We start from the raw sequence: 16,299 nt of genomic DNA, 5'->3' as shown, positions 1-16,299 counted from the left end.
CTATTGTGCACAATACCAGATTTTCTTCAGTTTGTAGATTCAGAGAGGTCACACTTCTTAGAAAGTGCGAAGTATCCTCCAGATATGTTGGCCAGTCTTGCATGAAAGCTTGCATGTGGGCATCGATGAATATGCCCAAGTTCTCGAAGATTGAGGAACACCCTGAAACAATAGGTCTAATTGGCGGATTCTGCAAACATTTGTGTATTTTTGGCAAAAAATATATTTTCGGCCTCCTTGGGTATGCTTGCCTTAAATATCTTTTAGTTGCAGTGGTGACCCACCCTAGTTCTTCAGCTTTATCAAGAATGTGATCCAAGTTTTTCGCAATCTCATTTGTGGGATCTTGTGGCAGTTTAGAATAGACTTCAGTGTCTAGAACATGTTCATTGCCTTTCATTATGTAGAAAGCCGAATCCATAATTACAAGGCCTCCTCCTTTGTCCGCCCTTTGAACAATTATGTCCTTGTTGTTACGAAGAGTACGTAAAGCACTCAATTCAGCTCGTGTCAGGTTTTGTAGTTTACTTTTATACTTGATTTTTGTCATATCCGCTTTGACTAGGGTTTCAAATAAATCCAAGCTCTTATGTGAAACAGGCGCCATAAAACTACTTTTTGGTTTGAATTGTTGCGCTACATTTTCTGGTGTTTCTATTGGATTCAAGATGGTAAAAAAGTATTTTAGTCGTAGTATCCTCATGAACTTGAAGAATGCCACTTCTGTCTCTAGCTCATTGGTTCGGTATGTGGTATATGGTTCTGGCATGTTTGACATATTTAAGTATGAGTCACTTGTACAGAGCCAAAAGGATTCATAAAGTGCTATCATGCTATCTTAGTTAATTGATCAAGGCATAAATATGTAAACTCATAAGACTATAAATTTCCTAGCAGCTATGCCCTTTAAAATATAAGATGCGACATAAAAACAAATATCTGAACTTTCCAGAGAGAACATTAACTTCATAGCATTTTTAGTGGATCGTACATTGTATTTTAAAAGGATAGGTTTCAGGTAAAATTTCCTTAAAATTGATTATAATTTACAGAATAGAAAATCACAGCATCTTTGTTCAGATATGTTATCGCATGGGCATTCAGAATTACTGCTTTTTTTCATGATTGGAAAGGCCACAAGATGGTGAACAATCCCTAGCCTGAGACGTGTCAATAAGAAGCGATTGGAACATCTTGTCACTCAAGTCAAATATGCATGAAAACCGGTTCTAAGGTTTAGTTGCTGATAAAATACAAGTGTGGGTTGATCTCCAATCAATCTCCCTCGCACCTCCCTTTGATGAGCTAAGAAAGTTACTTTTAGCTCCTTTTTGGTATCAGTACTGCATACTCTGGCTCCATATAAATATTACAATTGAACAAAAGACTTAACTAATAATGGATAAAACTGAGCCAGGGAATGCGGGAGCGATGGTCCAGCTTCATACAATCTTTAATTATGGACTGTGTGAACAGAGTTTCATTTTTGGACCAGATAGAACGCCATTAAAGCTAGGGGCGTCGGGCGGCTAGGTCCGAAACATAATTAATTCCCACTTCCTGATGTATTAATTCAGTGGAAGCCGAAGTTGGTATGCTCAGTAACCGTTTAAGAAAAATGTTTTCGTCTTGCTGAAGTGTTTTTCACAACAATGACCCCAGACTCCTGCCCAGTACAAAGCAGAGGATACACACCTGGCATTGTAAATGGCCATCATGTCTTTTAGTCTGCGGTCCCCCAGTTTTGTAGAAAATCAAAAAATGCTATTAGTGTTCCTACTCATTTTATAGCGCATATAGCGCACATTTTCGTGTTCCCATGACCATTTCCCATTCCCTGCAAATGTTAGACCCAGGTAGCAGAATGATTTGACCAATTGTACTTTAGTATTTTCTAAATAAAAAGACCTAGTTAGTTTGACTTCCTTCCGGCATGTCATGACAAATGTCTTTGATTTGTTAATTAAAAGGTTCCTTCCTTTAATAAACAGTGTAAAATTGTTAATAAGTCGCTGTGGGCCAATAGGGGTACGTGATAATAAAACAGCATCATCTGCATATAACAAAATTGGTACAGCCTTTCCATCTATCAATGGGACGTCTGCATATATCTCACTTAAAATCGCGTCAATTTGATTATTAAATAATGAAAATAAAAGTGGGGCCCAAACACAATCCTGGCGGATGCCCCTCTTTACACTAAAGAAAGGGGTGCATTCGCCAGCGGGCCCATATCGCACACTACTCGATTATCTCTCATAAACTCTTGCCAAGAAGTAAACAATTTCCTTGGGGGCACCAGATTCAAGTAGTGTGGACCACAAAATTGGGTGGTCCACAAGGTCAAAGGCACTACTTAAGTCTGCGAAACATAAAAACATATTGCCCCCTTTCACTGATGTATACTTGCTAATGAGCACGTCAAGGTTAACACATTGTTCCAAGGTTCCTAGGCCCTTTCTAAACCCATATTGTGCTTGCAAAAGGATATTGTTATCTGAAGCCCAGGTTTCCAGCCTTTTTAGTAAAATCCTGCTCATAACCTTGATGCACGAATCTAACAGTGATATTGGACGGTAGTTACATGCTTCTGATCTAGAGCCTTTTTTAAAAAGGGGAATAATTAGTGACTGGCCCCAGGACAGCGGGAATTGGCCCAATACCGCAGCATTAAAAATCCTGGCTAAAATCGGGGCCCATAAATCCATTTCACTTCTATATCAATCAATCGGCACCCCACCAGGGCCGGTGCTTTGCCCCCCTTGCTATTAACTAGCCTCTCAGCATGTAATCAAAGAAAACAAGCTGTAAGTACTATGTGCGAAGATGATGCTGACACTGGAAGTATGAGTGGTGAAGATTATCTCCTAATGATTAGTGAGGAAGAGTCAGGACAGGTTGATGATAGTTGTGTAGTCATCAAACAAGCTGGGAAGAGGAAACCTCCGCTTTGTAGTCTCTTAGTTAACTGCCATAATGTAAATATTGTGGCAGATTGAGGTTCTCCTGTTATTCTATTCCGTGAGAGTGAATTCACCAAATTTCGAGATGCTGTGCTAGAATCAACTGACATTAAGTTGTTTACATATAGTGGGGAAAGAGTGAAAGTTGTTAGCAAGTTTAAGGCTGATTTATAGTTTGATGGCAATTGTATCAACACTGATTTATTTATTTATTTATTTAAGAGTTTTCTATAGCGCGAACAAGACCCTTGGGTATCAGAGCGCTTCACATTACATGAGGTGGTTATAGACAAGCATTGTTATAGTAAACTTTCAAAGTGTTATGAGGTACGTACATATGCAGCAATAGAATGATAATACCAATCAATAGTTATACAGAAAAATATATAAAGAGTATGACATAGATTTAGTATATAGCTAAATATAATGTGTAACAGAATCGATAGATCCTAAGTGTCTATTTCTTGTGCATGTTTCAGTTCCAGTTTTTGCTCATGTATTCTATAGTCCCGAGCCTTGCCTATGGAAGGAACTTACTCATTAGGAAGATCTTAGTTTCCCTTTTAAAGGATGCTGTGTCTGGAATTTTTCTAATGTTTGGAGGAAGTGAATTCCAGATCCTGGGGGCTGCTCCTGAGAAAGCTTTATCGTAAGTTTTCTTCTTCCGGAAGATGGCTGGTCTCAACACCAGCTCCTTTGCACTCCTGGCTGGTCTGTTTCCTCCAGATATTTTAATTTTCTGAGCAAGGTAACTAGGTGTATTGTGGTGGAGTGTTTTGTGGGTTATGCATGCCATTTTTAGCTGGATTCTGGCTTCGTAAGGAAGCCAGTTTAATGCTTTCAGGTGTGGTGATATGTGGTCAAATTTCCTCCATCCGGTGATCAGTCTTGCAGCTGCATTGAGACATGCCTTTAGTGGTGCTGTTGAAATTTTTGGTAGACCTGCTAGCGTTGTACAACCATATTCAATCCTTGCGATAACTAGAGATTGAACTGCCAATTTGAGATCCGCCTTGGTTTCATTTTTCTAATGTAGTTCAGGTGATAGTGGGCGCTTTTTGCAATTGATTTGATGTGGGCTTTCATGTCTAGGTTCTCATCAAGTGTGATTCCTAGTGATTTCGCGGAGCCAACTAGGGTAGGGGTGCAGTTTAACGCTGTGATCATATTGAACCATTCCTTCACTTCTGTGGTGGTGTGATTAGTAAGAATTCAGTTTTTTGTGTGTTTAGTTTAAGATGATTGTCGGTTAGCCACTGTAATGACTTTTTTAAGGCCTCATTCATTCTCTTGATGTCTTCCATGGATGTGATCTTGATGTAAATCTGCGTGTCTTCCGCGTACATGTGATAGGATATTTTGGAATTTCGAAGGATTTCTGTGAAAGGTTCGATGTAAAGGTTAAACAGTGATGGAGATAATGTAGAACCTTGAGGGACTCCAATTGAGTTAGGGCATGATGGTGAGAGTGATTGGTTGACCAGGAATCTTTGCGTTCTATTCTGAAGGAATGATTCAAACCATTTTAGCACATTTCCAGACAGTCCCATCCTATCATGGAGCCTGTTCAGTAATTTTTCATGATTTACCGTGTCAAATGCTTATGATAGGTCAAGGAGGATAAGTAGACATGCCTGATTAAGGTCTAATGCCGGTAGTGCATCATCGACAATATGTAGGATCGCTGTTTCTGTGCTGTGTCCTGTTCTGAATCCTGACTGGCTGTCGTCTAGTAGCGAGAAGTTAGTAATGTGTTGGCTTAATTGGTTTTGTACACATTTCTCTGTTAGTTTGGCAGGGATAGGGATGTTGGTCACTGGGCGAAAGTTATTTGGATCTGCTGGGTCCGCTGTGGGTTTTTTGATGATGGGAACGACTTGACCTGATTTTAGGCAATCTGGAAGGATCGCTTGGGATAGGGAGGCGTTTATTATTTTCGTCCATATGGGAATCACAATATGCTTTATTTCGTTGAGGCATTTTGAGGGGAGTGGATCATTATAGTGGTTGTTGGGTTTGATGTCTGATAGTGTTTTGGCAATGGTATTTTGGTCAAGTATTTTGAAGTTATCCCATAGTGCCTTGTTTTTTGTCCTATTCTGGGTATTTTCCAAGGTGATATTGACCGCTGAGGGTGTTTGGTTGTCCGTAATGCCAATGTTGTCAGCTTCTTTCCTGAGCTCTCTTTCCAGTGTGTTGGCCTTGTCTGTGAAGAATGTTGAGAACTCTTCACAACTTAGTTGAGTTTTTGTATTTTCTTGGGCGGTTTTGGCCAATTTATTGGATTGCTGTTTTAAAATCTCTAATAGTTTCTGAGGTCTATTTCTGCCATTATCTAGTTCAGATCTGATAAATTCCTTTTTGGAATTTAGGATCTTTTTGTTGTATTCGCTCCTGATTCTTCTGAGGGATTTCAGTTCGGGAGATGATGGGTGTTGTCTCCATTTTCTTTCCGCCAGTCTTAGTTTCCGCCTTTCTTCATTCAGTGTTCCACTGAACCATGGATTTTTAATCTTCTCTGTGAATCTTTTCAGTTTTAGTGGCATCGTGGTGTTGACTATATTTGTTACTGTTGTAGTGTAATGATCTGTAAGTTCCTCCACTTTCAGCAAGTTGTTTGGTGGGTTTAGGTTCTTCTCACAGCTTTCTACTAGCAATTCCATATTCGTATCTTTAGTATCTCGCATCCATTTCTTGTGTCTGGTAGGTTGTATGTTCTTGTTCTTTTTCATTGTGTTTATCAGGAAGGTTATGGCATGGTGATCTGACCAGTCGCACGGCTCAATTGCTAGAATTGAGGTATTGTTGTTTTTTGAGATTATCCAGTCTAACGTGGCTCCTTTCGCGCGTGTTGGCTGGGTGCATGCTTGGTTACGGTTTAGCTCCGCTAGGAGATCTTTAAGAGCATTAACTTGTTTGTCATCGTTGTCATTCCAGTGTAAGTTAAAGTCCCCTAGAACAATGTTATTAGTTTCAGTATTGGCGTTGGTAGTGCTGATTTCCATTAACTGGTCTATGAAAGTCATATTATTACCTGGAGGGTGGTAAAGCGCATGCAGGTTGCATCTTTGATTATCTGCTGATCTTATCTTGAGACTTAGGTGTTCACAGGATTCGAGTGGTTCTGATTGAGCTTGGCTGACCTCTATATCCGATCTGTAAATGCAGGCAACCCCACCCCCTGTCTTCTTTGGTCTATCAAGTCTCACAATACTATACTGTGGGGGTACAAGTAGGTCCATACAAGGAGACGAGGATTCCGATAGCCACGTTTCTGTCAGGATTGTCACATCAATTTCCTTGTTCATGATGAGGTCAGCTATGTCTGATGCATGTTTTGCTGCGGACCGACAGTTGAGAAGTAAGCATTTCATAGGTTTCCCTGTGTTCCTTGTGTTAATGTTCTGTGAGTCGGAGATTAGTAGGACTTGCTGTAAGTTGTTAAGATTGGGTTTCCTTTCATTTAGTCTTGATGTTCTATTAGCATCGATCTGGACTGTTCCAGTTTCCTCCCCTCTATCAAGGTCTGTAGGCTCATATTCCTGTAGTAAGGATAGCGTTTCTTCCTCCGATAGGTAATTAAGGTTCCTATCCGGTCGATTTTGCCTGTTTGATAATGGCATTGCCATCATATTGCCCTTTCTTTGAGAATTAGGTAGAACTTCTCGGATGTGCTCAACTTTGGTATGGGTGCTTACTGTGATTTCAAGCACCTTTTTCATTGCTTGTAATGTGCTTAGAATATTGTCCACTTGTGTTTGAAGCTCCTTGATTTCTCTTAGAGTCTGGGATGAGGTATTAAGTGCGTTCACCCTCTTATTTCATTTCTATATCCTTGTTTTGCGTTCCCGTGTTTAAGTTTTGTCCTCTTCATCGGACCCCTTCTCTTTTTGTCATTAGTTCGGTTGTCTGCTCTGCCTCTATTCAAGCCGCTCTCTCTGCTTAGTGCTCTTACTACCATGTTCGGGGGATAACTCTTTTGTGTCTTTCTAGATGACCTTTGTGTTGTGGGAGCGTGGGGTAAGGGAGTCGGGCTATCTTCTATACCAGTTGTTTCCGTATTTTCACTGGGTGCCATTTTTAAAACATTTATTGAATTTGTTGGCTTGGGATGACCAAGGTGATCTCAGCATATTTTTGGATCCCAACCATCCTGAGTTCATGATAACTAAGGATTGCTTAATAAATACAAGTTTAAATGCTGTTGCAGGGGAGCAGGATGTTCAAGCCTCAAAGTGGTTCAATGAATTCAAGGAGGTATTTTTTGACTGTTTGGGTAAGCTGTGAGGTTTCAAACATCGCTTACTATTAAAAAGCAGTTCCGTTCCTGTGGTTCACAAATCTAGAAAAGTACCATTATAGTCTCAGACAGGAACTGAAAGATGAGCTTGATAAATTGTGTGCGATGTTGATTATTAATCCCATCAAAGGTTCTGAATGGTTGTCCCCGATTGTTTTAGTGCATAAGGTAGCCAAATCTCTGCGTTTGTGTGTGGGCCTCCGCAATCTTAGTTGGATCGCCAACTTTTTCCAAATATCAATGACATGTTGGCCACTTTAGACCATGCTGCGGTATTAACATCACTAGACATGTCAGCAGAGTATCACCAAGTAGAGCTGGACCATCATTCTAAACATTTAACCTCATTTGTTACACCAGAAGGTGCCTTCCCCTATATCCGCATGCCCTATGTGGGATGTGTGTGCCCAGACGTGGGTCCCTTGCTCACTATGCCATTGGATTCAAGCTAGCCTGGCTGAAGAAGGGTGACATACCCTGAAACTGGTCCCAGGATGCTTGTTTCTGGTCCAGGGAGGACCTGGCTTGGCAGTTCGGTCTGGACTGTTCCTGTGAGGCACAGGGTCAAGACTGATTTGCATGGCTGGGTCTAAATTGGGGTGGCATGGTGAACAAAAGAACGATGAATTTAACCCAGATCTTTTGACTGGGGGTGAATGTATGATTTATTCAGCATTTCGTCCATCATTTGTTTGCGTTTCAGGTTGGCATCGGCATCTTCTGTGTTTCAAAGGGTCAAGGGCATTTTGTTTAAAGACGAGAAAGGGGTAACCTGTTTTCAAGATGTCATTTTGATATATGGTAAAGATAACAAAGAGCATGATGTGAGAGTGAGAATGTTTTTGGAAATTTTGAGGAAAGACAAATGCAAATTAGTTCAATGTGGTGTTGCCTATTTAGGGCACCACGTGTCTGCCGATGGGGTCAAACCCAAATTTAAAACTTTGAAGGCCATTGAAGATGCACCATCACCTAGAGATAAAGATCAACTCAGGTCCTTTTTAGGATTAGTTGAGTTTTATGTCAAATGTGTACCGCAATTTGCTAGAAAGACTGTGATGTTACGTAACCTTCTCAAGAAGAATGCAAGATATGAATGGATGAGTGAGTTTGAATATGTTTTTAAAGAACTAAAAAGAAGCATAGTTTCTGCACATCCCTTGAAGTCCCTCAACACAGAGGATTTGAGTATTCTGATGACGCATGCCAGCAGTCTTGATTTGGGGGCAGTTTTATTGCAGAATAGCTTGAACGGGAGGGAGGAGATAATAGCTTTTGCATTCCGTACTCTACGTGGGGCTGAGGCCACCTATTCTACCATTGAGAGGGATGCTCTACCCATGTGTTGGGGAATTGAGTATTTCAAAACTTATGTGTGGGGAAGAGAATTTGTTTTACGAACAGACCACAAACTCATGATGGATTTATTTTGTACTCAGGGTAGTGGAAGAGCTACCCCCCCACATTGCCAAGTGGCAGTATCGCATGCAAGAGTTTCAGTATAAGTTAAAACATGTGTCATGCAAAAGGAACTTTGCGGTGGACTGTTTGTTGAGATTACCATTACGGACAATTGTAGCATGGACAATTGTGACAATGAAGATTTGGTCATGGTTTGTATGATGAAATCCCTGGACAACGGATTGGAAGGAGCGTTGTGCAAAAACGAGTGGAAAGAAGTGTTGGAAACAGATTATGTTTTGGTCAGTGTCAAAAGCTATATGATTCAGGGGTGGCACAAAGTTAAGGACTTAGATGAAAGCCTTGTTGCTTTTGGGAGAGTAAGTAATGAATTATCGGTGGTCAATGGTATTTTGTGTAGAGGGGGTTTACTGGTTGTTCCTGAAGGTCTGAGAAGGAAAATTGTACACCATGGCCATGGTGGTATTAGGGTGCATAAACATAGAATCAGGGAAGATTCCTGGTGGAGGGGTGTCGACAGAAAGGCAGAGCATTTTGTCAAAGATTGTAATGTCTGTGTCATCAGTGACAAGTCTCAGGTCACTCCTGTTGTGTCTGTAGAGCCACCGTCCATGTCTTAGAGCTTTAGTACTCATTGATTATTTTCTCTAGTTGGCCTGAAATTAAGGTGGTTGAACATATTTCCACCTCTGTTTTGTTGGATTTCCTTAGTGAAATTTTGCCAGAGAAGGGTATCCCGAGGTACTGATCACCCACAACAGTACCCAGTTGGTGTCTGTGGAAATGAGTGAATTTTTCAAAGGAATGTTATTCGCCGCATTAGGACGTTTCTTTACCACCAGAGGAGTAATGGTTTGGTGGAGAGGTTTAATCGTATGGTAAAAGATCAGTTGCAGTTAGCCTTGAATTGGAAGAAAGTCTTGAAGGACATGATGCACATAATGGCCATGGTGGTATTAGGGCGCTTAAACATAGAATATGGGAAGATTTCTGGTGGCCGGGTGTCGACAGAATGGCAGAGCATTTTGTCAAAGATTGTAATGCCTGTGTCATCAGTGACAAGTTTCAGGTCACTGTACTGTCTCCCGTTGTGTCTGTGGAGCCACGTCCATGCCTTAGAGCAAATTGGCCTGGATATTTCCGGACCATTTGCTGTGTTAGGAAGCACACCCAAACTTGCATTAGTACTCATTGATTATTTGTCTAGCTGGCCTGAATTTAAGGTGGTTGAACGTATTTCCACATTTGTTGTGTTGGATTTCCTTAGTGAAGTTTTTGCCAGAGAAGGGGATCCCGAGATACTGGTCACCGACAACGGTACCCAGTTGGTGTTTGTGGAAATTAGTGAATTTTAGCACAGGAATGGTATTCGCCACATTAGGACATCTCTTTACCACCCCACGAGTAATGGTTTGGTGGAGAGGTTTAATCGTGTGGTAAAAGATCAGTTGCAGTTAGCCTTGGTGAAAAACTTGTATAGGAAGAAAGTCTTGAAGGACATGTTGTGGGCAACTTTCCATAGTGTAACTGGAGTGTCTCCTTTCGCCCTTATGAGAGGAAGAGTAGCTGGAACTAATTTGAACAGAGATCAGATGGATTGGAGGATGGTGAACAGTGATGTTCAAGGAAAGGTGTTGGATTTAGAAAAGGCTTTGGCTGCTAAAGTGGGTGTGAAAGCTATTGGGAGGACCATGTCGCTCAAGCCCGGTGATTGGGTTTGCATAAAAAAACGGGTTTGTGAGGAAGGGTTGCTCCAAATTTTCTTCTGCCAAGAGGGTGCTTGGTGTTCGTGATGATGTGATTGAAGTGACGGGAGATAAAGTGTGGAGTAAGAGTATAATTTAATCAATTCCTGAAAATAAAACTTCTGTGGTGCATGACAATTTGGGTGGTTGCCATGATGCTGTGTTCAAGGAAGGTGATTCTGAGCTGGATGGTTGTTTTGACAATGTGGCCACTGTTCCAGAGGGAATTGCAGTAGTACCTTGGCTGAGGGTACTGTCAGGAACAGGAAAACTCCTTCATGGTACAACAAATATGTCAAGCATTGATTTTTGTTGTGCAATTTTGTTCTTAACCTTGGCTTCCTGCAAATCTTTTGGGTTTCCTCTATTGTAATATTTTGTGCATATACCATGCATCTTTCTTGAACATCACGGTCTTTTTGTTAATCTCATTTGTATTTTTTCTTTTTCTGTTGTTTCCAATGTTTCTTGATTGTGTAGAGGGAATATGTGTGGGGTCTAGAAGTGAATAGGAATGTTGGGGACAGGGTATTCTGTGGGCAGCAGGTGCTGCCTGAGGTGGATGGCTGACAGTCATTAAACATTGTTTTTACCTTCTCTACTGACTCTGGACATCTTTTCATGGGCCTATCTGAAAGGATCAATAGATCAATTAAGCCTGCGGGACCCATAGTGACCTCAGGGACACATGACAGCTTTAAACAACTTGTCAACAAAACCGTTAAAAGAGTCTCCTTGGCAGAGGACAGCGCAGCACTGATGAGCAGGGCGCATGAATGGGTTAGCCTACATAGTTACAGCAAGACAGCTCCTAAACATTAGCTAGGCACTGATTTTACCAAAACCATTAAGGAGAAAATGTATGGTACCGGCTCGGCATCCTGCCAACCATGTGCCATTTACCCCCATGGAAGTGCCATTTGTTAACACTCCTTTGTCATTTGTATGGGGAGGAGGGAGAAGACATGATCCATCTGCTATGTTTATCATATGCAAGAACGTATGCATAGCGAATGCAAAGCACTGCTAAGGCCCCTCTTCAATTAGAAAATAATACAAACATGCAGGCGGGCGGTAAAAGGATGTTTTTCTGGCGAAGATGTACACTTGTGGCAATCAAAAAAGGAAAGGACACTGGTATCTACTATAACCATTGGTTATGTTTGACAACCCTCATAGACGCATGAGATTATTACGATGCGGTTTATCTTTTTAATCTTCCCTTATCTAGCGTCATGGCATAGTCATTGGGTTGTCAAATGACGTGCTGTATGCCTGCCTCACCCGAGGCAACCTCTGGCAAGAGTAGAAGTGTCCAGGGATTTGTTGGGACACCAACAGAGGAGTGATGTTATAAGCAGTCAAAGAGAATAAATTAAAAAACAGTGTCTCACCAAAAGCCAAAATTTATTATAAAGAGGTGGGCACTGGTAGTTAAAAATTGTTTGGGTATATTAGATAATCGCGTTACTGGATTATCATATGTCTCTTATGAATAGGTCAACATGTTTCAGCTCTCCTGGGCCCAGCCGGGTCTGTGGAGCTTTCGTCAGGACAAAACTGAATGGACCCTCAGGGGAACTGAATGGACATTTATTCCTCTTCCCTCCTTTCTCAGGGGAACTGAATGGACATGTATTCCTCTTCCCTCCTTTCTGATGAATGAAGATGTACACTTGAACTGTTGCCTTGTAATATTCTTGACTTCTGCTGAAAAGAGACTGAAAATTAAGGATATAATTGAAAGGCACAACAGATAATTGGTGGAAGTTGAAGAAGTAATCCAACAACAGGCCTCAACATTCTGATAGCACTACAGCACTTTATGAACCTTACCAATCACAGCTTAGCTTCCTTCTGTTGCTCATTTCTGTTATTTTTGTTACTTTTAAACAAGCAAATTTTCTTTATGGAAATGGCGCAAACTTATTATTGGCAGAAGTAACTCATATTTTCAAACTGTTGCATAGCCTGCAAACGAGTCATCAGTTTTGAACCATTGAGGCCTGTTATAAACATGCTGACAAGAAATCAGGCAGCTAGCCTCTTAAGGTTGCTTTAACTGATCACTGAATTATATTTTACTACTGCCCAGCTGTACATTGATAACTGGTCACTAATCACTGGAGATTGCCATGAACTCGTAGACAAAACTCTAAGCTGCTAATACCCTAAAGGTCGTTTTTATTGTCTATCCAATTAATGCTGGTTTAAATGCCTACTGAATCATACTTCTCAGCTAATCTAAATAAGTGCAACTTCCTAGAGAATATAATGTGATCTCATCATAGGCATAATCGAATTTATAATTTCAAATCGCTGCCTATTTTGCATATTAATTTCTGTTATCGAACTAGGGCGGACTGCCTGACCCTGTTGAAAAGTAGTCAACCATTTTAGGCCGGATTGTCAAACAGATCATATAATATCATTGCCTAGCTGTCAATTGATTGACTTTCTCAAATTATTGGAGATTGGCACGGACCTGCTAATAAGTCTTCCCGCTGCTAGACATTAAATTTTGGGTTTATTGACCAGCGATTTTATCCCACCACATTTTAAGGTGTTAATTTATACGACTCTCTAGAAGACATAATGGGGCATATTATCAAGGCAGGCGAAATGGAATTTTCACGCTTTTGCGGCCAATTTTGGCCGCAAAGTGGCGATAATTTCATCGCCCTATTAACAAGCTGTCGCTAACATCAGTTAGCAACAGCTTTTAGATGATAGCGAGCTGTTTGGGGCCCGCTTTGCATGTCAGCGATATTTATGGCTAATGACATGCAAAGTGGGCGTACCCAACCAGTCAGCGACTGAAAGCAGTCGCTTACGTCGCTATCGCCTATTAGCAAGGCAGGCGTAGCGATAAAAAAATGTACGCTAAGCGCGAATATAGCTGAAAACTAACGCCTGCTCAGACCAGTTCTTAATCTGTATATCCTATGGGAGGTGGATATTCAGGTTAAGACCCTATTGGCGATGATGCCAGAATATCGCTGGTTTTACAGCGATATTCTTGCATTTCGCCGCTATCACCGGATATTTTATCGCATTGGAGATAAATGTTGCTAATAGCACGTTATCTCTGTGATAAAATCCGGCGCTGCTTGGCGATAAAAAAAATTCGCTAAGCTTCTTTAGCGATAAATATCGCTAGTTGTTGATAATATGCACCAATGAGTTTTGAACATGATATAGTTGGAGGAGGGAAAACCCATTTGAAACATTGTTAGCTAACTATTGTAGGCCGTATTGTCAATTGAACTACCCATACTGCCTTAACTATCCATGATCGTATTGAAAGGAATTGTCGCAATTTTAATATTGGTACTTACGGCCAGAAGTACATCCGTTTTGTGAGGTCGCAAAGGGGATTTCAGCCCCTTTGCGACTGCAAAATAGGTCAGCCCAATGTACCAACCCTATTTTGAGAGTCGCTAATCAATTAGCGACTCACAAAATAGGGTTAGCGACTCGCTATTAGGATGGGACGTGCCAAGGGCATCCTTTCGTAATAGAAACTCCTAAACCTATGTATGAATGTTTTGCAACCACAATTTCGGTCGCAAAACACTCGTCGTTTACCACCCTTTTCAGATGGGTGGTAAGGCACACGCAAACAGGAAGGTGTCCCCAAGGGACCGACAACGGTACCCAGGGGACCACTTCCCGCTTGGGAATGCATGCGTAAATATTTTTTAAGAGCAGGCAGTGGTCTTAGGGATCACTGCCTGCCCCTAAAAAATAAATACTGAAAAGGTGAATTTTTATTTCTTAAATGCATCCCATTTTCCTTTCAGGAAAACGTGCTGCATTTAAAAGAAAAAAACTACCTAATTGACAAAGCAGTCCCAGACATGGTGGTCTGCTGAACCCCAGCAGACCACCATCCCTGGGAGTGCTAGCCATTCCCAATGGGGTGGCAAATTGGACAGCCTCAGTAATATTCATGAGGCATGCAATTTGCAACCCCATTGGGAATCACAAACAGTATATCAGACACTGTTGTACATAGCATTTTGCGAGTCGCAAATTGTGACTCGCAATTTGTCGCAATTTGCAACTCACAAAATGCTATGGTCGTACATCTGACCCTTGATGTATAACGCAAACTAGGTTTTAAGTACTGCTATCTGTTTTGCACATTTGATTGATATTTCATTATTACATGCAAATAAAGACTTACTTACTATTGTAAAGCATTTGTTAAAGCCAATAGGCTTTTATGGATGAATTGTTATTAACTGTGTTAAAGCCTATAGGCAGGTACTTTTCAATTTCACAGACTACTCTTGTAGGCAATGGTTTTAGTGTTTATGATCCACCTGAAGAAACCGTGGGGATTGAAGATATTAAATGCAATTATCTTTATTGGCTGTCTTAGGAGGGACGGTATTTTGCTTTGCCAACTGTAATTTTGTATACTATGCAATTTTAAGACGACATGCTGATGGGTAACATGTGGGAAAGCTTATGCTCAGTACAGTAGACCTTGGCTGGTTACGGTGAAAAGCCATTGATAACAGCTACTGGCCTGATTGGTTCACTAGGAAAAAATATTTCTCTTGACATAAGTCTGATCTGTTTATTATGAAAAGTTATTGTTAGAAATGGGGGTCTCTATTGGCACGTTGTTACCCTGTCCAAGTTGGAACACTTCCTCCTAGTCAAGATAACGGAGTTACTCTTCTAAAATAACCACTGCTCACCACCTTGGTAGCTTGGCACAAGCAGTCAGGCTTATCTCAGAGGCAGTGTGTGAAGCATTAGCACATAACATACAGTATTACAGTGAAAATACTCCAAAAGGACACCACACCAGTTTAAGAAAAGTATCCAATATCTTACCTGTGCAAAACAAGACCAAAAATGATACAAATCCACCATACAGTTTTTAGAAATATCAATAAGCAAAAATAGACTTAAAATGCAGTTCCTTGAAGTTGATAGCTCTGTCCGGGGTTATCACTGCATTGTGAATAAGAAATCCTAACAGTTCTGGCTGACCGTGGCGTTTTGGGCCAGCTGCGGTGTCAGGGAGACCCACAGCTACGTAGTTGGGGAGACCCACAAAACAGTACCATTAAAAATGCAGGGCGTTGTGGAACTTGTGTTGAACTATGAAGAACCGCGTCGGCAGGTGTCGGTTCCAGATGTTGGTGCAGGAGTCATCAGGCTCATGAAGTCACACTCATTACAGGTCAAACGTCGTGCGGTTGAACTCAGGAGCGTCGGCGGGCTTCGAGGCTGCGGTACAAAATGCAGCAGTGTGACATGTGGTGCCCTCAGGTCATGGTGCAGGCACCGGCCTTGGTGATGGTTGTCCAGTGATGAGACCAGAGCTGCAATGCGAAGTGGTGCTGTGCTCATTACAGCAGGCAACTCGGAGTTCAAGCAGTGACGGCGAAGCTGCTGAAGTTCTGGCACCAGCATCGGTCGGCCAAGGCTGAAGTATGGGTCAGGGCAGTACATTGTGTAACTTGCAAGCAGTGCCCTCAAACCATGGTGCAAGCAGCGGCGTCAATGTCGGCACGGAGCGGCGTCATCGGTGGTACCAGGGCGGCAGTGTGAAGCGAGGCAGTGTGAAGTGCTGCGCCCACAGGTCATGGTGCAAGCAGTGGCTCAGGGGCAGCGGCATTGCCAGTGAGACTAGGGTTGTGTTGCAAAGTAGGGTAGTACTTTCTGTGGTGCCTTTAGGGCTCAGAGAAGGCAGAAGCATTGTTGATGGTGGCTGGTTGCTTTTTCTTCTGTTGCAGCACAAAAAACACACAGTTTCCAGTGCTGGTAACAGATGAACTTGAAGTCGTTGCTGTTCCTCAGACCTCTTGATCAGGGAGCAAGCTCTACCTCAAGCCCTTGGAGAAAC

Source organism: Lissotriton helveticus, chromosome 8, assembly GCF_964261635.1.
Source record: "Lissotriton helveticus chromosome 8, aLisHel1.1, whole genome shotgun sequence".
Taxonomy (NCBI): Eukaryota; Metazoa; Chordata; class Amphibia; order Caudata; family Salamandridae; genus Lissotriton; species Lissotriton helveticus.
Note: the sequence above shows the minus strand (reverse complement) of the source record.